Below are 23,915 nucleotides of genomic sequence, written 5' to 3'. Positions count from 1 at the left end.
TGTGGTAATGCACATCTCTTTCCAACTCCAGGTTTAATGACATCATGTTGCTAGCTTGAAATCGACCATGATGGGAACATATACACCATGGAAATCAGCAAACACTACGAATCAAGGCTTGATTTCATTGATCATTGATTTCTAGACTAGGGGCCAGGAAAGTATGACCTTTGAGTCAAAATTGGCCTGCTGCCCGTTTTTGTTAGTATAGTTTAATGAGACATATTCATTTACATATCGTCATGGATGCTTTTGCACTGCAACAGCAGAATTGAGTAATTGAGACTCAGAGACTGGCCCACAAAGCCTAAAATAGTTACCATCTGTCTATTTAAACAAAAAGTTTACCAATTCCTTCTCTAGATTTAAGAAAGCAATGGAAAAAAATGTTGATAATTTAAATTAAACTCAAAACTGTGTCATGCCTGTATCTGTTACATTGAGCACAGAAATCGAGGAAATTCTTTTCCAGTATTCTAAAACTATTATCCAATCCAGAAAAGAAGTCAAATCAAGTTCCCAAATAAATCTTTGTTCTTCCACTTTTGCCTTAGCTGTCAAAATAAGTCAAAATATCGACTAACATTCACTGTCACAATCATGTAAGTGACTTCTTTGCTGAATCAAATAATCAAACGTTTATTTGTTCTGACTCTCTGACACAATTATTAGCAATAGAATTTTATAAAACTGATAGTGGATTTCAAAAGTTCATGTACCAGATTTTATGGCAATAAGTTTATTGGCAAAAGACTGAGAAGATTGGGATATGGCTCAATTTATCAAATCATAGTTAAACTGCAACCATAGATTAGCTACAAATACAATAGTTTGTGAAGAAGCAAGAAAGCATGTGAGAATCAATTGGTTATAAGAATTTTACAATGAAGAATTTTGTATATTCTATTATGCTTTTTATATTAGATGCCACACAACTTTTACATCAGTGAACTTTATAATGAACTTATGTTATATTATATTAGTTAGGGTTCTCCAGGGAAAAAGAACTTACAAGTTTAATATATATATAAATAAATATATATATATAGAGAGAGTGATTTATTTTAAGGAATTGGCTCACATGATTTTGGAGGCTTGGTAAGTCCAAAATCTACAGAGTAGGCCTGCAGTCTGGAGACGCAGGACAGGGTCCCAAGGAAGTTGGCTGGCAGAATTTCTCCTTGCTCAGAAGAGGTCAGTCTTTGTTATTAAGACCTTCAACTAATTGGATGAGGCCCACCCACATTATGGAGGGCAATCTGTTGTACTCAAAGTCTACCAATTTTAAAATTAATCTCACCCAAAAAACACCTTCACAGAAACATCCAGAATAATGTTGACCAAATATCTGGGTGCCATGACCCAGACAAGTTGACACATAAAATTAACCATCACATACATACATATGCGCATTTTTTTTCTTGAAGTGCCATGTAAATATTGACCAGACATACTCACCCTGGCCCATCCCCATCTCTGCATGTCCTCTCATTGTCTGCCTATTTCATGCATGCTGTTCAGTTTCCTACTTCAAAGTTATGGCTGAAGAATGGAAGAAGCTCCTTCTGCCTATGAGTCTCAGTATAGGTGGGGTCTTGTGCTCAATTTACTACACAGTAATGGTGGGTATAGTAGCTGGATCTGGGTTTGATTGGTAAATGAAGTAGAGAGGAGGAGAACCTTCCCTCCCCTTTCTTGGTTCTGAACTAACAACTTTTTGAAGTGACCTCTGTCTGCATTTGGCATCATTTCATCCTTCCCTCTGCACGTCACCCTCCCTCACCGATGTCCTTGTGACTGGCTCTGGCCCTTATCATGTCTGAAGAAACAGGCCTCAGGTGGATGTGGGGTATGGCTCAGAAAAACCATAGGAAATTTTACAAACATGAGTCTGTGTAGGTCCAGTCTTGTTAATTCTTAGAATGCTTCCTTGTCCATATTGAATTGGAGTGCATCTATACAAAGAAATGGAGGCATGGACAGTTGATATGACTTATGAAATTCCCCTTGGTTTACATTTGGCAAAGACCATAATAAGTTGATGAGATTTGAGTTCAAACACATGATTAGCATTGCCCCTGCATAACAATCTACAATGAGTTGCATATTTTTTTAATAATTCTTTCTACTAATGGAGTTAACTTAATCTTTAGCTATGGTCATGATTGGATCTACAGTGTCCCTGTGGGGTCCCCTTCCAGCATATTCTTTCATTCGTATATGTGGACCACCTGGCTAGAACGTCTGTCACCCTATTTGATGCCAGACGTTTCAATAGACTTGGCAACTGTTCCTTCCTTTCCTCACCTCTCCAAGGATGTCCCTCTGGAAGCAGCATTTATTAATTCTTTCTTATGGATGTTTCAGGTTGCTCCATTATGCTTCCTACTGGAGAAAAGAAATGGTCCCAGCTCTCTGGCAGGGACGGGGCGGGAGCCACACAAAAATGTTACCTTTGGGAAACTTTTACAAGGACAAGACTTTAGCTTGGGTTTTTGTAGTTTGTGGATTTTCGATTGTGGAGTGACAATTTATTTCATATGTTGAAATGTCATGAAAGATGTTTGATTTTTGTGGATTTAGTTTTAAATAAGAGAGTTTTGTTTCTGAGTGTGCCCTTTAGTTATCTACTACAAATAATTGATTCTATCATCTTGGAAATCATTCAAAGAATCATAACCGTGCTGCTTAATGGCATAATTTATAAAAAGTGAATTATGGAACAAAAAGAGAATACTTGTGGTTGGAGAATTTAGAAGAATAAAAAACAATAGCTACGACCAAAACCCTGAAGTTTCTTAAGTCTAGCAGACTGATAAATATTATACAAATAAACAAAAAAAGAGAGCTCTGTTTTAGTTTTTAAGAAACAGTTTTATAACAATTATATATCAGCTGCTGCATCTTGGGGAGGCAAAATTTAACAAAACAGATGGTATTTGCTCTCTTGCAAGTTGTGTAGGGGCAAAACAGTGTGATAAAAGCAAAAATAAAATAAGTAATATGAATACCAATCATTCAGCAAAGGGAACAGAGAAATTATAAATTTAAAATCATCTAACACAGTGGTTAAGACTTGGCCTAGGCTCTGATGATTCCTAAATAAAGAATGTGAAGAAAAGATACTTCTAATATGCCTACTACCATTTCCTATATCACTCGGAACAATATAAAAAACTGAAGAGTGAAAAAAAGCATGATTAATATATTGGTAAAATGATTTAAAATGTTGCTTTTTAAAAACTATAGCGGAATGTTTCCAAATGGATGACATATTTCAACTGAAGGCATATTAACATTTTATAAAGTAACGAGTATTTAGTGAAGAAAATTATATCACAATGAATAAAATTATTTTTTAAAATAAAATGATTAAGTGATTAAGAATTTATTTCCCTTTCATTTTTCCCCTTTATTCAAACTCAATAATTGTTCTCTCTCTTTGTTGAGAGATAATCTTCTCTATGTTTTTAATTCCACATACTTCTTCCTCCATTGTCTAGATTGCAAAATTTTTGTATGAAGAATAATAGTTCAAAATTGTATAGCTTCAAAAATGTTCACTAGGTAGTTAATGATCTGAAATTTAGGAAAGTGAGCTAGCGTAGAGTTTAAATTTGGATGTGATTAGAGAAAAACCTTTTATATTGGGTTAAATTGCAAAGAGAGAAAGAAAAAAAGGTGCTAAGGAAGAAACCTGGAGACCAGTAGAATTAATGAAGGCTAGAGGAATAGGCACTTTTGGAAGGAGATGGAGAAGATAAGAGGAGCGAGAAAGATGTCCAAGACCACAGCGTGGAGAGTTTTAGGAAGAAAGGAGGGGTTCACAGTGGTTCACAGAGGTTCAAAAACACCAGAGAGTGGTCAGAACAGAGAACTGAATATTGGATGGAGCAATCAAGAGTGTATCAGTAATTTCTTCAAGGAGAGTTTTCAGTGTCACTGTGGAAATACAAGTCAGAGCTGTGGATTGAGGAGTAAGTGGAAGAAAATGGAAACCACAAGTCTGGCTACTTTCTGCAAGAAGGTTGACTGAAAAGAAAAAAGGAATAAGGTGTATGGGTAGGTAGACGGGTAGAAGATTAATATAAATGATAATAGGATGTTAAAACTGGGCCTGTTTTTCATTTCATCCAAGACCTCAAATTGATAGCAAAATAACAGGTGTTGAATTTTCCCAAAGTGAGATGCAGGTTCACATAAGTTGAGGGTACCAAGGAGGTGGCAGAGGGTCAGATCTGTGGCTCCTGTCTGACCTTCCACCTCCAGCCAATTATCTATTGCAAAAGCAGGACTTGCAGGATGACATCAGAAACAATTACTTTACTCTTCCCCTATTCATGCCAAAAAAGAGGTTGGAGGCCTAGAGTTACTTAGGAAACTACAGATGATTTTTCTGAAGCTGGTAGATAGTGTGAGCTCCCTTGACATCTGGTGAGAGGCACAGCAAGGGAACGTCTCAGAGACCTTGATAAGAGCAATTTAGGGGACACAGTGGACAAGCATGTGACATGGAAGGCAGCCTATAGAGAAGCAATTAGCTAAGGCAGCTTGTGGCACCAAAGTAGAATGTCTGAGATGCTTACTGCTCCTCTGATATCCGATGAAAGGTATATGTTTCCCATGGATCAGCCGTGATACATAAGAGAAACAGAACAGGCTGGGCGTGGCCACAGATCCTACCTGAGAGGCCCATTTGGAAGTGCAAGGAAACCTCAGCAGCAAGAAGGCAGAGGTGAGACGTCAGATAACCTGGCCTGAATCAGAATCCTCACCAATCAGATTGTGGAAATTTATTAGAACAGCTCCTTCTCTAGCGCATCACAAAAGAAAGAGATGGCTTTTAATGTCTGCCAGGCCATCAGAAACTGGCATTTTACATTGGTGACAATCAAATAGAACTTGGCTGGCTCTTAATTTTCCTCAGAAACCACTGGGAAGAGACGTCCCTAGCAGAGAAAGGCAGAGGCTCCAGATGGAAACACAGAAAACCAAGTATGCCTGGGGGAAAAGAGCGAAGTTTTTTTTTCCTGCTACTCTGTGTATTAGCTTACCAGGGTCTCCAAAAGAGTACCACAAAGTGAGTGGCTTCAACAGCAAATATTTATTGTCTCACAGTTCTGGAGGCTAATGGCCTGTGATCAAGGTATCAGCAGGGCCATGCTGTTTCCGAAGGCACTAGAGAAGGATCTGTCACAGGCCTCTCTCCTAGCTTTGCTGGTAGTACTTTGGCTTGTAGCAGAATAACTCTTCACATGACATCTCCCTGTGTGTGTGTCAGTCTGTGTGTCCAAATTTGTCCCTTTTTTATAGTAATGTGAGTCATATTGAATTAGGGTCCACTCTAATGATCTCATTTTAACTTGATTACCTCTTCAAAGGCCCTATCTTCGATAAGGTCACATTTTGACATATTAAGACTTAGAACTCTAAATTAATTTTTTGGGATGTGGACACAATTCAACCCGTAACACATGATAAATCCCAATTTTCGAATCTGCAGATTATATAAGCAAGAGAGGGAATAACAGATGTATTACAAAAGGCAGGGGATTTAAAGTTAATAGATTAGTCTCAAACTGAGGGGGAAAAAGCCTTTAAAACCAGAAAGAAGTAGAAAGGAAAGAAGGGTGGTAGGCTCTGGTGGGTATAAGAAAAGCTGTAGGGAGCACAGGTGGGCATAAGAGAATACGGTTTGCTGATCTATGTCTTTTTAGAAAAGAAGAGGGATAGTGAAGCGGTTGGCTCCAGCATTCAAGGGGAGCAGCATGCGAGTTGCTGATGGAAGGTGTAATAAGAAGGGTCAAAAGAAAGTAAAGATTTACTAATGGCATCAAGAGGCCAAAAGAGAACAGAAGCCATGAACTTGCAGTGACCTCAAACCATATTGGTTGTGTGATTTTGTTTTAGTTTCAGTCTTTTGTCCTCAGAAGCACTTCAGTAGTTGAGAGTGGGAGAAGAGAAAGAGAATTTTTGAAACAGCATGGCAAGGCAGCTAGCCAACTGGAGTGAATGGATAGAGGTTTGAATTTTGTCTCTGACACTCATTGTGCAGGTGGTTGACAGATTTTCCAAAATGTTATGATTCCATTATTTGTAAAATGGTTAAAATAATACTTTCCTTACCAGGTTTTTATGAAAAATAAATAAAATGATAGAGGAAAAGTGCTTTCTAATACATTGCTTGGCACACAATAGGTATTCAATTAATATATATTTTTATTATTGTTATTACTGTTCTGTTTTCAGTGTTAAGATTCTCATGATTATCATCATTTTTCAGATTTGGAGGTTTGGTGGATGGTTGGGGTAAAAGGATATGGAGGAGTTCTGTGAATTTTATTAGTGTTTTCATTGCTGTGTAACAAAATCCCAAAAGTTCGGTTGCTTAAAACAACACACAATTATTATCTCAATGTTTCCATGGGTCAGGAATCCAGGCCTGTTTAGCTGGGTCTTCTGCTCAGGGTCTCACAAGGCTGCAATCAAGTTGGCTGGGCTGCATTCTCATCTGGAGGCTCATTTGGGGAAGAATCCACTTCCAAGCTCAGTCAGATTTTTGGCAGAATTCATTTCCTTAAGGCTGTCTGACTGGAGCCCTGGCTTCTTATTGGCTGCCAGGTGGAGGCTAACTCAGATCCTACTGGCATCCCACAGTTTCTGGAGAGGATCCAGACTTCCTTGCCACATGGGCTATTCCCAACACAGTCGTTTACTTCATCAAGCCCATAAGGAGAATCTCTAGCTCAGATCTGCTAAGACAGAGTCTTTTATAACATAACATATTCATGGGAATGACATTTCCCTTAATCACATTCTATGGTTAGGAGCAAGAGTCGCAGGTCCTACTCACACTCCAGTGGAGGGACTTACACAAAGATGAGAACGATAGGAGGTAGGAAAAGTTAAGGGGCATCTTAGTCTGTCTGCCAGATATAGCAGATTATTAATAAATATCTCCACTTATTTTGACCATTGATCATATTGGCTCTACTCTTCAAGGTGAGTAAGAAAAATACATGATTTAAATGGCACGTGCTGCAATCTTGTATTAAAAACAAAACTAAAAATAACCAAACACAAAACAGTCCATCATGCTATGCTTATAAGTCAAATAAAAAAGTCCTTTCCAAAACAAAAACTTAATTATCTTAAATGAATCACTATTAGGCATCAATGTGGCCAATAGCCAGATAAAATAAAAAGCCCACGAAACATTGGTGTTCTCTTATATAATCCTACCATCTTAGGCAGTTTCTAGAGAAAGTTCTTCAACACTGTTCATAGGCAACAAAACCATTAAATGGAAAGTTCTCTGATTAGGAGTGTCTAAAGGCAAGCCATTTCCCATCATTAAAGTGCATGGTATTCCAACTCTCCTGCATAGAATGCACAGGGACAGTGAACTGGAGACACAGGCAGGGAAGGAAAAGAAATTCATTTTGATACCTTGAAGCACAGCTTCCAAGAGAGGGCATAGCTGGTTCAAATATCCCTTCCTCAGAGGCGTCTCCTCAATAATCCTGATTGAAACATCTCCTCACCGGGCTGACCCCATGACCGAAACTCTGCTTTGTTGGCCCAGTGTTTCGCTGGTTCTGATCCTGGGTGTGGACATGGTACCCCTCAAGCCATGCTGAGGCAGCGTCCCACATAGCATAACCAGAGGCACTCACAACTAGAATACACAACTATGTACCGGGGGGCTTCGGGGAGAAGAAGAAAAAAAAGATTGGCAACACATGTTAGTTTAGTGCCAATCTTTTAAAAAAAAAAATCTCCTCACCTTTCATTCTTCAACTCTTTACCCTGTTGGTTTTTCCTGAAAGTCCTTATCACTACCAGACATTATATTATTTGGCTGTTTGTTATCTTTCTCCCTAACCGTAAGATGAGTGATATAAGCATGGGATTTATCTGTCTTACTTGTGTGTGTCTATCTAGTGCTCAGAATGGAGTCTAGCACACCGGAAACAATCAATGGTTATTTGAAGAAATGAATGCCATGACTTCACAGCGGCAGCAAATATCCAGCTAATGTTCTACACAAGTGGTTGACTCAGTTTGAAATTTGGCTGGGAGGCCTTGAAATTTCCCAATTATCTGAGATATGGATTAACAAGATTATATTCTACTATCATTATTACTAAATGGTATCTATCTAAAATTCTGAAAACAAAGTAAGTTTCTGTTATTTTTAAATCTACACTAATTCTCCAAATTCAATAATCATAGAAGGATTATCTGTCATTGACGTGATTCAGAAAAGTTCCACGCTGTCTGCTTAATAGCCTTTTCATATAGAGATCCAAGCTGATCACAAAATACTAAATCAAAAGAATATTTTCAACAGCAACAGATATTGGTCTCCACGTATGCATGCAAAATATCCATTTTAATTCAACTAGAGCTTATATGACATCCATTCATTTCCAGGACAACTGAAATTTACTTTAAAATTTAAGTTCTAATACCTGCTTATGTGGTAGGAGGCATTCTGAGTGAAAATATTGCTAAAGCAGTGGAACTAAAAATATCTCAAATGAAATTTTATTTTCATAATTGAAATGGAAGAATCGAAATGTTTAGAGAGTGAGAGAGATGCTTGCTTGAATTTCTCAGATCCTTAATTTACAGCTTTGAAATCCTACGGTGCCAGGGATGTGCTGGTTCAGCACAAAAACCTCAAGGGAAAAACCATACTTAATGACTGCCTCAGGTTTGCCCATACAAATTCCTCAGGAAATCTCTAAGGATGTAACAATCCAGAAAAATCATTCTCAAAATGCACTCTTATCCTTAACTCAATATTGCTTCTCCAAATAGACTTGTTTGTGCTTTGTTCTCATTGGATTTAAAACTATTATTATCCTTACTGATTTAATTTGGTAAAACTCTTGTTAATGTAAGCATGACTTCTCTCAAAATACACTTGAAGAAATATCAAGATTAAGATTCATTGATTTCCTTCCACAACAAGTCCTATTTATATTCAAAGGAGCCAAACATAGGTCTTTAATGGATTTTAAATTTAAATTTAATTTAATTTAAAAGACACTGACTCTCTCCATCAACTTTCCTACTTCTTTTACCTCAACTGGTCCATGACCCTCTGAAGTTAATTTCCAAAAACTATTTATTCGCACAGCAAGATAAAGTCGAGAAGTAAAGTGATGAACAGTGTTTTTGTAACCACGGATTGTGACCAATTAGTGGATTGTGAAATCAATTTATTGTTTTATGTCCTACAAAATGAAATAGAATAGAGTATAAAATATCAGAGTAAATCACATGTTGTAAAGATAAGTAGTTTTTGAGAATGTTTTTATTGTGTGTATCCGCATTTGGTCTCATGCAAAATGTGTTGTTTTAGAATAGATTCCAACGAGAAAAGTTTGAAAAACACAGGAGCAGAGAAGAGAATAGAATTTAGAGGCAAACAGGCCTAGCCTGAATGCTGCCTCTAGCATTCCCTGTGTGACACTGAATAAGTACCGTCTCGGAGCTTCAAATTTCTCATCTAAAATGGTGGTGATAATTCCAGGTGGTGAAGTGGAAGAATGTCGGTAGATGAGAACCACTTTGAACATGAGACAGAACAAATTGGACTGACATCATATCTCATCCACATCTGCTTTTATCGCAGACATACCTCATTCCAAACACGAATTGCGTATTTATGGAAGCAAAGAAGATCTGGCACAAAATTTAAAACACTGGTGAAAATACCACAAACAAAAAAAGTGTCGAACATTGCAGACAGCTAACTGACTCTTACTTGGCACCCGAGTCATCAACCTGTTTTACTGTGCTGGGAGGAGGTCTGGGAGCTAACACATGGCATATGTAAAAATGAGCCACGACCTCCAAGAATATTTTAAAAGGCTAAGCAATAACTTTGTATTTATGTGAAATATAAAACTCTTTAAACGTTTTACTGTCCTCAAATAATTTAGCTTATTGACTATTTTCCTCTGAGCTTATTCAAATGAGTTAATTTGGGAAGTCCATCTGAAATTTTAACTGTGCCAAGAGAGAGGGCATCAATAGTGTCCCAAAGGTTGAAAGTTGCTTTATAGAGAATTTTGAAATTGAGAACCAACAACAATTGGAGTTCCCCTGTTAGGCCTAGCTGTCTCAGAACTTAGAGAATTAATAAAAAGATGTTCCACATTTTATCAAAGCCACTGTTATAAATTCTAGTGCCTGAGTTAGGCAATTATCAGCTTCTACTCTGTGCAGAATTTCAATAACAACATCACTTGAGATTGAATTTAGTTTTTTTACTTTACTATCCAAAAGGAAAATTATTTTGATTGGCTATAGAACAATCTAAAAATAATCACTGTCTTAGATAATTTACAAAAGCAACTTCTCAATATATTCAAAAATCTTCACCTGACTTAGCAAGCTCCAAAAGATTCAATAGTGGAATATTTGTATATGTATCTCTAGGCAATTCGATATATGTTTCATATTTCTTAAAAGCTCTCAAAATTTTGGGCTTGCATAATCATGCATATCAAATCATATTTTAAAATTACCTTAATCTGGAAAATTTCTGACTTATTTCCCTTTGAACCAATATAACAAGAAAAACAACAGCATTGTCTCTATAATAATTAATTAAAATGAAAAATTCAGACCATTAAGTTAAAAGTGAATCAGTCCAAATTATCAGTAACACTGCCTTGAGAACTAGTATGTCATAATTGGTCTATTCATCTAATATCACCACTTTGAAAAAACATGCTTTAAGAAAAATGTTTAAAGATTATTTTGTCATAAATGCAAAGAAGACTGTTGAACCAATGTTTCAAGTGAAAAACACCCCTAGACTTTTGGATTTCCTACTTCTTTCCCATTTGTTCTCTCCTTTATCTTCTATAATATAACTTGTCTTTGTGAAAAAAACACAAGCTAAGAGTTTTATGTTATTTTTCCTTCTGTATAAACTACAAACTAATCTACTTATTTTAGAGCTGCAAAACTCACCTTATTTTAAATTTAAAGATCTACTTTATAATTATTTTTAATTAATATGTTTTGTGAGTGGTAATGATTCTCCAAACTGGTCTATGGGCTCCCTCCAGTGGCTAATTTAGCATCCACAAATTTCTTGAAATGACCACTTCAACAGCTAAGCTTGTTTAAGCAACAATCAGGGTTTGAAAATCTCTAAGTTTAAATCTTACAAGGAACAATACGTATAAGGTAAGGATGTAGCCATAAACTGTTCATCGTTTATTCATTTAACAAGAAATGCTAGAGCTTAAAAAATAAGCCAAGCACCATGCCAGCCTCTGGAGATTCAAGATATGAGGCAACCTCTCTCCAGGAGCTCACTTTGAAGAGGTGACACAGATGTTTATAAACAACAATAAGCACCACCCACCAAAACATAGTGAGGTGATCACGATAATGGTGGGCTGCACGAAGCAGAGCAGAGACCCTACAGAGTAAGAAAGTAATCCTAGGCAGGTAGATGAGGAAAGACTTCTCAATAGATAATAACATAAGAATATGTGATTTGGAAGAAAGGACACTCCAAGCAAAGAGAACAGCATGTTCCAAGGCCCAGATTCATAAAATAGTTGGGGAGATGTGGAAAATTAAGTATTTCTGTTTGATTGCTTAGAGTTCGCCTGGGTAGCTGCTAAGAGTTGAGGATGTTCAGGAAGATATGAATCAGAAAACAAGGACACCAACTTCCTGCAATGTAGCTGGAAGATACCATTGTAGTATGGATGAAGCACTAAAGTGTTTTTAAAAAGGGAGTGACATGGTCAGATTACATTGAACTCAAACTAGTGCCTAATTTGTAGAATTTTTAAAAATTAAAATGATGTCATTGGAAATGTATATAATGTCATTCATGACAATTATATTTAATGAGTGGAATAGCTATTTGGACCATATTAAAATTAAATTTGGGGCATAGGTAAGGGATTCCTTCTTTAACATTGGGATACAGTGATGTTCCTGAGATAGCTCTGCTCCCATGTCAATAAAAGAAGCTTTGGGACACTAGGAGTCTACTGGCAAGAATGTTAATGGAAATCAGGGAAAGAGAAGCTTGGGAAGCCTGCAAATTTGGTGCAAACAGTTCACTCTACAGATACGTTAAGTCTGAGTGGGCAATAGCTGACCTTTGGGAATCATTGATGCTGTGGATCTATGCCATTCATGACTGCCTCACAACCTCGTAATGTGATAGTTGCCCAAAGTGTACATATCACTTTCCCAGAGTAGGATAAAAAAATTTTTACTTTTCCCAGTCTCATGCAATGCTGAAACACATATACATGAGTTGGGTTCTACAATAGATATATCCATGGGAGACTTTGATTTTGAACTGAATCATGGGGGGGTAATGAAGAAGGGCCTGAGGTATTCTTTGTTTTTCCCCTGGGGAAGTATATGAACAGGCAGCATGTCCCAGGGACCAGCAGCTATGGAAAGAGACTCCTGTTTAGGAACTACCTGATTGTGATAGAGATTGTGTGTTTGTAATAAATTTATGCTTAAACTAAATAGACATGAGTCTGTTGTCTGCAATTAAGAATTCTGGTAGATACACAAACTGCTCGTAGAAGTCATTGCAGGCAGCAGAACCTTAATGGAAAAAGGAACTGGGATTGGATTTCTGATGGCTGGGTTTGGAGGGAGTGAGGAACCAGTTATCATTAGAGGCTGGAACATTGGCAGTCCACGAACAGTAGTCATGAAATGGCTACTGCAATTATCATCCGGGGGTACACGGAATGCAGAATATATTGAAGGCAAGGCTTTGGCTGATCGGGCAGAGGCTTCAACAGACTTTCCACTTTAGGCTTCTCTAGTTTAGAGATTTTCAATGCCTGAATAGGAATATTTAGACCAGTGAATACAACAGTGGTTCTCTTGAGACTGCTACATGGCTCTCTCAGACTATTCAAGGCTTTGAAAAACAGGTGAAAGGGAATTAAAACATTGCCTGGGTTACTTCACAATACAGTGTGAAGTAAAAACAGAGTGCCTTACACTATTAAGGAAAGAAGAATATATATTGACCCACATGATCGACTGTGATTCTTTTGAATATTTATAGCCTCACGACTAGTTGCACAAATCAGGACGTTAGCAGCTATCCTTATTTTCTTCCTTCCCCCCTGCCTCACGTGTTTATTTACATATGGTAGCTAATTCTCCTTTCTCCTACCTCCCCTTGCCCTTATTATTTTATATGCAGCATGCTGATTGTAGCTAACTTTATAGCTTACTTCCTAGATTTCAGAATATTGAGACGATTGTGATTAAGAGGAGAAAAAAAACATCAAGCAGATTCTTGTCTTGGAATTGTGTGCACAACTTCATCCAGATGTAATGATGTGACCGTCATATTAATTTAACTAGGTCTGAGAGTTTAATCTTATCACTGTATGTGCAGAAAAGGAGCGAGCTAAACCCTAATCAATACCCAACATGGATTTATTAGTTTTTGTTGTTCTTATTTGTTAGTTTTAAATAAGCTATACCACCTAGCTTCTCTCTTCATATTAATCAAAACTTATTCCTCAGTTTTTACAGACCTAAAGTTTCTTTTTATAAATATAGAAAGATGACTGAATCATGAGCACTGGAATTGTATTTTTGTTCATTCAAATGTGAAACTATGAAGTATGTGAATCAAAATGTACAACTTTCCATTCATCTGGCATAGAAGGATTACTTTTGAGGCCAATTATTTTAAAACAAAAAAGGAACAATGCACAATAAAGAGATAAAATTACATTTCAGTGATGTTCAATATCACAAAAAAATTTCATTATCACTGAAGAGCAAAGACACCTCAGCACATATTCACTAATAAAACCCCCCTGAGATCTAGCGTAATGGCACTACTCTATGCTAAACGAGCTCTTTGTAATGGAATTTTCCTAATATAGATATCTGAATGTGATTTCTGGAGAGTTTCACTTTCATTGCTATTGGAAGACAATCTTCATACATAAACACATAAGAAAATGTTGTTCATGCATAAACTACTTCCAGATTATCTTTTCTGTATAGTTCAGTATTGTCTCGTATTATTTATATTTGTGGTTTGCTGCAACTTAGTTACTTGAAAGGGACTAAGATATATATACATATATTATAACTTCCCATTTACCAGAATTTGTAAATGTAATATCTCCAGTCATAGTGCATTTATCAGTTAGGGTATTTTAGCTCCATGTAGCACAAACCGTCTAAAGATTACAAAAACAATAGGTTATTTTCTCAAATAACAGGAGGCCTGATGGTGGCTATTTTCTGAACTGATGCAGGAGCTCAATTATGACAAGTTCTCTCTGATCTTATAGGCATTCATCTGATGGTGCAAGGCCTGCCACAACCCCAACCATCACACACGCAAAAGGTAACATCCAAAGAGAAGGAAGAGGGGAGACATTTCCTCCTGTGCATCTCCAGTTTCTCTGGACAGGAAAATCTTTCTGAGGACCTCTCAAAAGACCTCCCCTGAGGTCTCATTGACCAGAACTAGGTGTTATGCCTCTGATCCCAACACAGGCAATCAGGAATGGGATTATGATGCTCAGATCGGAATAAGTACGAGTCATCCCCCAGGGCAGTGATTCCCATTAGGAGAAGCTGGGGTGGGGCGGGGGGTGGGGGGGGGGGTGGGGGGGAGGGAAGCTTGCCCCCAGGGGACATTAGGCATTGCCTAGAGACATTTCTGGTTGTCACAACTTGGGGTAGGGAGTGTTACTAAAATCTAGTGAATAGAGGGCAGGATGCTGTTGTGCATCCTACAATACACAGGACAGCCTCTCACAAGAAAAAGTTATCTGGCCCGAAATATCAGTAGTGCCAAGAATGAGAAACCCTGTCCTAGGACTTGGCTCACCTTCCCTGGTTCAATTGCCTTTTGATAAGTGAACAAAATCAAGGTCCTATTAGCAAGAAGTCAATAGTCTCTCCCACAAGGGAAAAAGAATCTATTAGATCAGTGGTTCTCAAACTTTAGAAAACATCAGAGCTACCTGGAAGACTTGTTAAACACAGATTGTGGGACCTTATTCCCAAACATTGTGATTCAGTAGTTCTGGGGTAGAGGCTCAAAAACTTGCATTTCTAACGTTTCCAGGTGATGCTCATGCTTTTGGTCCATACACCACATGTTAAGAACCACTGTGTTCAATCACGCCCCAGGAGATTGTGAATAAGCGTTCATCAGACTGTGACATTAGACAACTAACTTAACCTTTCTGGTCTTCTGCTTTCCCACTGGTAAAATCAGCAATACACTAAAGGTATATTGCTTTATATTTGGTGAACTGTAACTCCTCTGTGACCAAATTTTCTATTGAAATGATGTCCCCTGCCTGCCATAGTACTGGTATTGCATAACAGAAAATCAGAAAAGTTGATGGTTTGTTTAAAAGATAATAATATTTGAACCATATTAAAGAAAAAAACAGACCAGTTGAATGTTTTCTAAGATGACCAAAAACAGCTCACCTCAATGTCAGGTGACCTGGTTTAACTTAAACAGTTGGGTAGCTGGTAAGGCACAGATCTCAACTATTTTGTCAGAAATAGCATTTGAAAAACTGCACTAAGAGCCTGAACAGACTATTTACTAAAAATGAAATACAAATTTCTATTGAGAAAATGATAAAATGTTCAACCTAACCAACAAAGAGATGCAAATTAAAACAACGGTGAGATACTTTCTATGTTTTCACAAAGATAAAAGCAAACAAAGAAAACACTGAGCATTGGTGATTATGGGAAAACAGTTGGAGCCACACATCACACTATTTTGCAAATTTCACTCTAGAAGGATGACAGAAACCAATAAGAAAGACAACTCAAGTTAAAGAAAAAGTCAAGCAGGAAATAAAATGGGATATTTACTAAATCCATGAAAGAATGATAACTTCAGCTTCAAAACAAGAGAACAACATTATGGCTGTTTCATCATGATGATGTTGATGACGATGATAATATACCTTTGCTTATTAACATACTAAAAAGCAAAAGGAATAGATAGTGGAAAATATTCATCTAAATATATCAGGAAAGTGGGTAACATGCATGCTTTATAAGTGCTCATTTGGGTGTAAAGGAAAAATAACAAAACAACAGATACATAGAAAATGGATAAGAACTGATAAGTCATATAAGATGAACTATAATATGGAACCAAACCAAGAAGGTAAGTTGAAAAAATACAAATCATGGTATCAGGGTGGTGTCATTATAGTTGATATATATATATGTACAAATATACACATGTAAAAAGAAAAACGATTTATTTGTTCACTTGGTGGGTAATAGGCAGCCTGGTTAAAGGTCTGAAATGACTGACTTTGTCTTTGGACTAGAATAATTACTAAAGTTGCCATGTCTGGTGCTTCTTGCTGACATCATCTAATTTAGTGTGTTAAACTGTCCTCTCCGGAAAGCATTATTATCTCCATTTTACAGATGAAGACACTGAAGTTCAGAGAGGTGAAGTAAACAGCCCCATCCTACCTGGCTTCAAAGCCTGGGCTCTTTCTACTGTAATTGTGGTGTTGCCCTTGGATGGTGATAATAAACATCCTAACATTAAGGACTAACATTTATTGAGTAGCAAGTGCTGTGCTAAGCATATTGCCTGCATTATCCCATTTAACTCTCAGTATAATCCTGTTATCTATCCCCATCTGTAGATGATAAAATTAAGAGGATATATTCAAGGTCCTAGAATTCTTCAAGCCAGGTCTGCACGATTCCAAAGCCTACACATAAACCACTTTCTCCTATTTTTTTCTTTGAAGCAACTTTTTTCTTCTTAATAGAAAGGAAGAAAGGGGAAAAAAAATCTAGTAGGAGAAACAAATTTTCGACTGATGGTCACCTGATCAGTGTGAAAGAGGCATTTGTCATTTTGCTAGGGATTAAAGAACTGGTAGGAAGACACTATCTGCCTTGCTTTAGCTCTTAATTTCCACCCTCACTTTCCACCCCAACCTCTGGTTTAAAATGGAATCTTCATCATCAAATTTACTAATGGTGTAGCCTCCAAAGTTTGGAAGAGTGTGGAAAGTGGGAATTAAAATGGATTTAGAAGCTGCCTGTCTCTCTCAAGAAATACACCAAATAACTAGCAACATGTACGTCAGGTAATGATGTGCTAATAATGGAGGTAAGATAATTACAGGAGTCACACCAATGGCTGGCACGCATTACACGCATACCAGATATCAGGCTCTGTGCTACATGCTTTAAAAATATTGCCATTTGAGCTTCACAACAATCCTCTAAGGTACACCATTATCTCCATTTCACAGATAAGAGAAGTGATGGTTAAGGATAGGTAAGTCATGTTAATTGAAGGAATGGCTTAGAATGGTTAAATAAGCTGTTGACAGTAGGGTTGGGATTTTACTTCCTGTTTAGCCCCAAAACATACATGCTTAACCAGTGTGCTAAATTGCAAAATAGGCAGCTTTGTAAAAAGCTATGAGTGAGAAGTATTAGGACACAAGTTAGTACAGAAAGACCCAGATCAACAGATTATTTTAAAAGTGAAAAGCAAGGGAGGAAGATTTTGATAATGGATGAAGGATCTCAGGAAAAGGAAGACACAAATAAGCCTACAGCCTGGCATCAAAAATGCCATCAGTAATTCATTTGTTTGCTAGTGTCAGCTTTCAAGAATGGCAGGGATGTTCATAGTCTCCCCCTTTACTGAGTGACAGGGGGAGACTCTCTGTTCCCTTGTGTCACCTGAAACACAGCCCTAAACTTCAAGTTCCACTTAATAATGAAGGAGGCCCAAGTAAAATCCAATGTTGGTCCTACATAATTAGATAAAACATTGCTTTTACTTCAAGTTCCACTTAATAATGAAGGGTGCCCAAGTAAAAGCCAATGTTGGTCCTACATAATTAGATAAAACTTTGCTTTTCTCCACATCAAAATATTTTTAGAAGCATATATTATGTATTTTCATTTAAAACTTTACTTTATTCATTCCAAATTTGCTTTAAATTTAGTGGAAACCTTCAAGGGTGCACAACTTTTTGTACAGGCCCCAATGGCTCATAAAAACCTCAAACTAATGATCAATCAACACAAAATATCTGATAGGAATAGATCAAGTTATCTGACTTTATATTCTTCTATTCTTTCCTCCTTTTATAGAATAAAGTTGTTTTCAATAAAAAAAAAAGAAAAAGAAAAGAAGCCACTCTTTGGTAGTAAGAATTAATGGAGCTTTTCCAATAAACAATAGAACAATACCACTGAAAATTAAGGTGTTTTAAAGAAAGTGACATTTTGTTGTTGTTGGGAAAGAGTCACCCTGAGCTAACATCTGTTGCCAATGTTCTTCTCTCTTGTTGTTTTTCCCTCCTCAAAGCCCCAGTACACAGCTATATATTCTAGTTGTAAGTCCCTCTAGTTCTTCTGTGTGAGCTGCCAGCACAGCATGGCTATTGTGAATGATGTGGTTCCATGCCCAGGAACTAAACCCGGGCCACCAAAGCAGAGTGCACTAAACTTTAATAACTAGGCCATCAGAGCTGGTCCAAAAACGGCATTTAAAAAAAAAGATTTGGTGATACAGTTATTTAATAGGAATAACTAGCTGCTTTGCTATACTTGTGTAGAATTCTAATTGTCTTTGTCCTTTAATTAACCTTGTCAATATAAGCCTGTTTCTTTAGTCTTTGAGACCACGACTCAAAGTTCACCATTGGCTAGTGGAAAGATAACTTAGTTTTTGGCATGGGGATTTGTAAGTGAACAACCTTCACAGTGCTAGCTTTGCAACGCCACACCTATAAAATGATTGCACCTGTCACACCATGACATGAGGTCTTAAGACGATAAGATAAACTCAACCACCCGTTCATCTTTCTAAAAAAGGCTTACCCATTTTAAGAACTAGTAATATGCACAAGCTCTTTAGCCTTAGGGCAGAAACTGATCATTAGATTTGGGAAGGCATTTTCTCCTCTTTCAAACATAGTATCACAGAACTAAACACATGTGAGAAGAGGCTCACTTCAAATAAGAACCACTACCAGAAGAAAATGTAAGATTTGATGCAAAGATTCAGCCATTTAAAACAGGACCCAAGTTCTATTGTGTCACATTCACACCTGTGCTCTATTTTAAAAAGCTCTTCAGAGTCTGCAAGGCTGGCTTTACAGTACCATCTCAGGCAGGCAAAAGGCCAAGTGTCTAAGCAAGCATTCTACAGAAATCAAAATTGATGGCTGTCACAGAACTTTATAGGTTGATGAAATTGTTCTGGATTTTGAATGTGGTAGTGGTTACACTGGCGTAAACACTTCTCAAAATTCATTGAACCATTTAAAATGGGTGCTTTATACTGTATGAAAATTATACTTCAACAAAGTTCCTTTAAAAAAAATGACAGCTGTCCCTGTCCACCATGGACACATGCCCCTCTGGCAAAAGCATGGAGTTAGCTCTGGGTGCACACTAATAAAGATTAAATATAGCATTTAAGGCTTTGTGCAGTCATGAGCAGAAAGACTTTCTTGTGAGAAACTGGGAGTGATAATTCATGATCTAACTGGGAACTTTATCTCACACTCGAAAACAAAAATAGTCACCCAATGTGAGACTAGAATTTGGTTTTTCCCTTAGCAAACCAATCATAGAGTATGTCAGCACGTTCAGTGGTTTTTCAAAGGTTTGTATCCCCATATATGTACACAATTCATCGTTAGAGCTGGCCAAGTTCAAGCTTAGTTTGCATATTAACTATTAAGAGTACACCTTCTTGTTTCAAGAAAATAAACAGGGGCCAGCTGGTGGCGCACAGTTAAGTGCGCACATTCCACTTTGGGGTCACGGGGTTCACCGGTTTGGATCCCAGGTGCAGACATGGCACCGCTTGGCACGCCATGCTGTGGCAGGCATCCCACATACAAAGTAGAGGAAGATGGGCATGGATGTTAGCTCAGGGCCAGTCTTCCTCAGCAAAAAGAGGAGGATTGGCAGCAGATGTTAGCTCAGGGCTAATCTTCCTCAAAAAAAAAAAAAACAAAAACAAAAACATAGCATAGCTCTCTGGGATTATTGAAAATACGCCTAAGACATATAATTATGAAAGCTAATTTTCTAAAGGAGTAATATTGTATATACTGGGAGGCAACACATAGTTTTAGAAACCACCTTTGATTGTGTGACCTTGACAAAGTCATATTATCTGCCTAGATCTCTTTCTGTTTTTGCTTCTTTAAATTGAAGGGGCTAGATCAAATAAAGCCCTATGACAGAAAACAACATAAATCAAACTTATCTTGTGTATTAGAAGCTTTATTTTTACTCACTGGAGATCCTCTCCTTTTGTTATCACCTAATACTTTCTTTTCTTTTGTCATACTAGATTTGGAGAAAGGGTGATGCTGATGAGAGAATGAGAAAAAAAACTTAGTTATCTCATTGAGGCACACAGAAGACACTCTATAAATACTAACTTCTTTCAAGCAGACAGGATTTGATAAGAGGAATGTCCTAGAAGTTGGAATTGTCAAGAAAATATCAGGAAGAGAAAGAATATTATTGACAAGGGAAAAATGAAAAAGAAATGAAGCTATGATTCATCTCACTAATATTTTAACAAAAGATCTATAACAGATTAAAATATCTTTCCTTAAAAGAAGTTGAACACATCTTTGACTTTTGTAGAAATAACTATATGTTTTAGAAATTATGACGTTATAGAATCTTGGATTTACAAGGGAACACGGATCGTCATCAATACTGCTTTCCCCTTTCCGAGTCCGATAGAGCCCTGGTATATTAATGAAAAATACAAAAATAACAAAACTTGCCTTGATTATTTTACTTCTGTAAAGGAAGAGTCATAAGAAAACTTCAAATGGCTGTCACTTTGCATGTTTAAGCCAAGCTGTGAATAATATTTTAGAGATAAATATTCAGAGACAGCAGCAGGGACTCTCTCTTATCATGTAGGGTCTAAATTTTATCCAAGGTTGCATTTATTCATTTACTTTAACTTGTCAGCATCAGGTAATCTTTCTCAATTTCAAACTAGGCCACAGCTGATAGAATAATGGATTTGCCCAGGGCATCTAAACCCCTCAGTGTCTGGAGGATAAAAAAAATAAAGCAGAGAAAGCAAATGATAAAATTCTAGAGCATCAGAGAAATTATCTAAAACGTGGGCATAATATGCAAACCTGGTGGCACATTGCTTCAATGTCATTTGGGGGCAAAGGCCACTCAAGGATTATCACAGGACTATACTCAGTTCAATGAATTGTTTACTATTGATTAAAGGTCTCAAACTTAGTCAAGTTACTTGTTTAATTGTGACAATGATTTTTGTCTGATAGAGGTGCAAATAAATCTTTGTTTTATTTTGCTGAAACAGATAACTCAAAAACTTATGGCTCTTTGAATATTCACCAGTGTTTTTTTTTTTTTTTAAGTAAAACTCAGTTATCCTAACCTAACGTTTCTTTGTTAAATGGTTTATATCCACCTAATTTCTTAAATGCTCTCTGAATTGGCTGTAACATCTTACTCTTCATTTTATTAACTGAGTTAAATGAAATAAAAGATTCCACATATTCACTTCATATTTGAATGACAATCATGGTTTTACTTTTTTAAAATTAGATTTTAACAAGATGCTCAAGACATTAAATGGAAACTGTTAATGGCTATTTTTTAATAAAAGAAGGTTAAGAGGAAAGTGCTGAGCCATATAACTGGAAGTTAATTCACTCATGGATGCATGGAAGAAAACTCTACAAAGAAATGTCTTAAAAGTAGTTCAAGCCTTACAAAAAGATAGCCTTGTATCTGCAGTTACCACTACTCGGAAAGAACTTCACCTCCACATGCCCAGCTCCTACTCATCTCTTAAAACCCAGCCGAATTACCATTTCTTTTGCAAGGCTGTCAGTGGTTCCCCAAGAACAGGTATTTACTACAAATCATTTGGTTCATCCCTTTTTAAAGCACCTATCACTTTGTATTGTAATCGATCTGTTTAAATGTCAATAGTGACTCCTTCTCAGCTTCATGCCCGCTGTGAATTCCTTTAGATGCAGGCCCAGCAGTGAACTAAGCTGAACAATGAAAGATGCATCATCATTGCTCCTTGACTTACAGATTCTTAGCTGGTGGCATCCTGAGGGAGCTTTACCTTGGATATTTTAAGCTCTACTCTTCTTTGGGAGGTCAAAGCCCTAAATAAATGATCACCTCAGGACCCCCCTGGACTTCACCACCCACCTTTGACTGGAAGAACACAGGTTGTAGAACTTCCAGGGCAGATCCAGTTGTTGTCTCCACGTCCCTCTTTCACTTAAAGATTCTGCATCTGACCTTGCCTTCACCCAATATGCTCTCTTTCGTTTCTCTGACTCCTTTCCCACAGCCAGGGGCCAGCACCACTGTAGTCCTGTGCCTGGCCTTGGCTCCAAAACCACAGGGACTCAGCCTGTTTAAAAGTTGTTCTCAGGTGTTTGGCTTCTGGATGCCATTATTGTTCTAACATCCAGGGCCCCTGCCTGTCTGCCACACTACCTTGTTCTCCAGCTGCCACTGGTATGAACAACTGAGAGAATTTATTGTGTGATCAGAAAGGACACACCCCAAGTTCCTGCGTCCACGGGCCTCATTCTTTAGCCTCTGCACCCTTCAAAGTCCATCGGAAGGTTAACACAAGCTTTGTATTAATTCTAGAATTCTGTCCTGCATGGTTTCCAGCTGTTCAAGAGCTAGCAATGTGGTCATTCTCTTTGGAGTGCTGCCACATTGTACTGCATCTAACTAGGATCCACGTGGATGTCGACCTCTAGTGCTGCTAATCTGGACCCTTGTACCAGATCATTGGAAAACACATCTCCCATCTGCTTATCAAGAATGCTTGTCAGAACTTACGCCTTCTCCACAGGCAACCCAATGGTTTCTTAATCTTAGTTTTTCTTTTACTTTTCATTAGATATATAATAAACCTCACTCTAGTGAAATTGAAATATATATATGTATATCTATATTTGCAATAAGATAAAAAAGGCATAGCTGTAACTCTGCCATGAAGACATAAACACTGCTAACATTGTGGTAGATTAACTTCATACTTTTACCTAAACAATACATAAATGTACACTGTCATTATGAAAAGTGACATTTTACCACCCTTTGCAATGTCTTTTTCTTGTATAAGAAAATCCATTTTCAAGTCAATATATATTTAAATAGTTCAACTGCCTTTCACTGCATAGATGACCAGTGTTTATATGAATAATTCTTTATGGTTGGAATTTAGGTAGTTTCCATCTTTTCACTGTGATAAACAGCACTGGAGTGGAAATTTTGATCATAAATATGCCTCGTTAGGTTAGGAAAAGTTCCTCGACATGGAATCAGCTCAAAGGGGTGCACTGTAAGACTCTTTGATACATTTAAGCTCCACAAACTTTGATCCAGTTTACTCTTCCACCAGCATGTCCTCGTTCTCCCACCAAAATTCAGTTCTATCAATCTTTTACAAGGTTTAACACTAAAATATAAGAAAGCACTATCATTCCCTGCAAGAAAAAATGTTGCTACAGGCTGTGCACGTCACTGTGCCCTTGAGCTCTGAGGTCAGAATCCTAACAGAACACAAGCAGAGATGACGGAGGCCGAGGGGAATCTTTGAATCTGCCTGTTGGAAACAACAGGCCCAGAAAGATCTTTTCTCATGAAAGATAAACAAACCATGGAAATAAAAACAACAAGGGGCCTATGAAAGGGTGAAACATTTAAAGAACAGAGGACTTTATACCCAACATGAAGAAGAAAAAAATATATTTAAAACATCACTGATAGGAACTGGGGGGGAAAGTTATTTATTTTCTAAAAATATTTTACAAAAACAA

General features: G+C 37.3%; 1 protein-coding gene and 1 long non-coding RNA gene across 2 annotated transcripts in view; one reads left to right on the top strand and one right to left on the bottom strand.

The window, feature by feature from the left end:
* ZNF385D (zinc finger protein 385D) overlaps positions 1–23,915 on the bottom strand; it is an 801,336-nt gene that overhangs the window by 404,015 nt on the left and 373,406 nt on the right. The window lies entirely within an intron of this gene.
* Positions 5,405–12,534, top strand: LOC139075992 (uncharacterized). The gene is made up of 2 exons (XR_011527135.1): positions 5,405–8,180; positions 9,374–12,534. It is a non-coding gene; the product is annotated as an uncharacterized lncRNA (long non-coding RNA).

Source organism: Equus przewalskii, chromosome 15 (assembly GCF_037783145.1).
Source record: "Equus przewalskii isolate Varuska chromosome 15, EquPr2, whole genome shotgun sequence".
Classification (NCBI taxonomy): Eukaryota; Metazoa; Chordata; class Mammalia; order Perissodactyla; family Equidae; genus Equus; species Equus przewalskii.
Note: the sequence above shows the minus strand (reverse complement) of the source record. Positions and strands in the feature narration are given on the sequence as shown.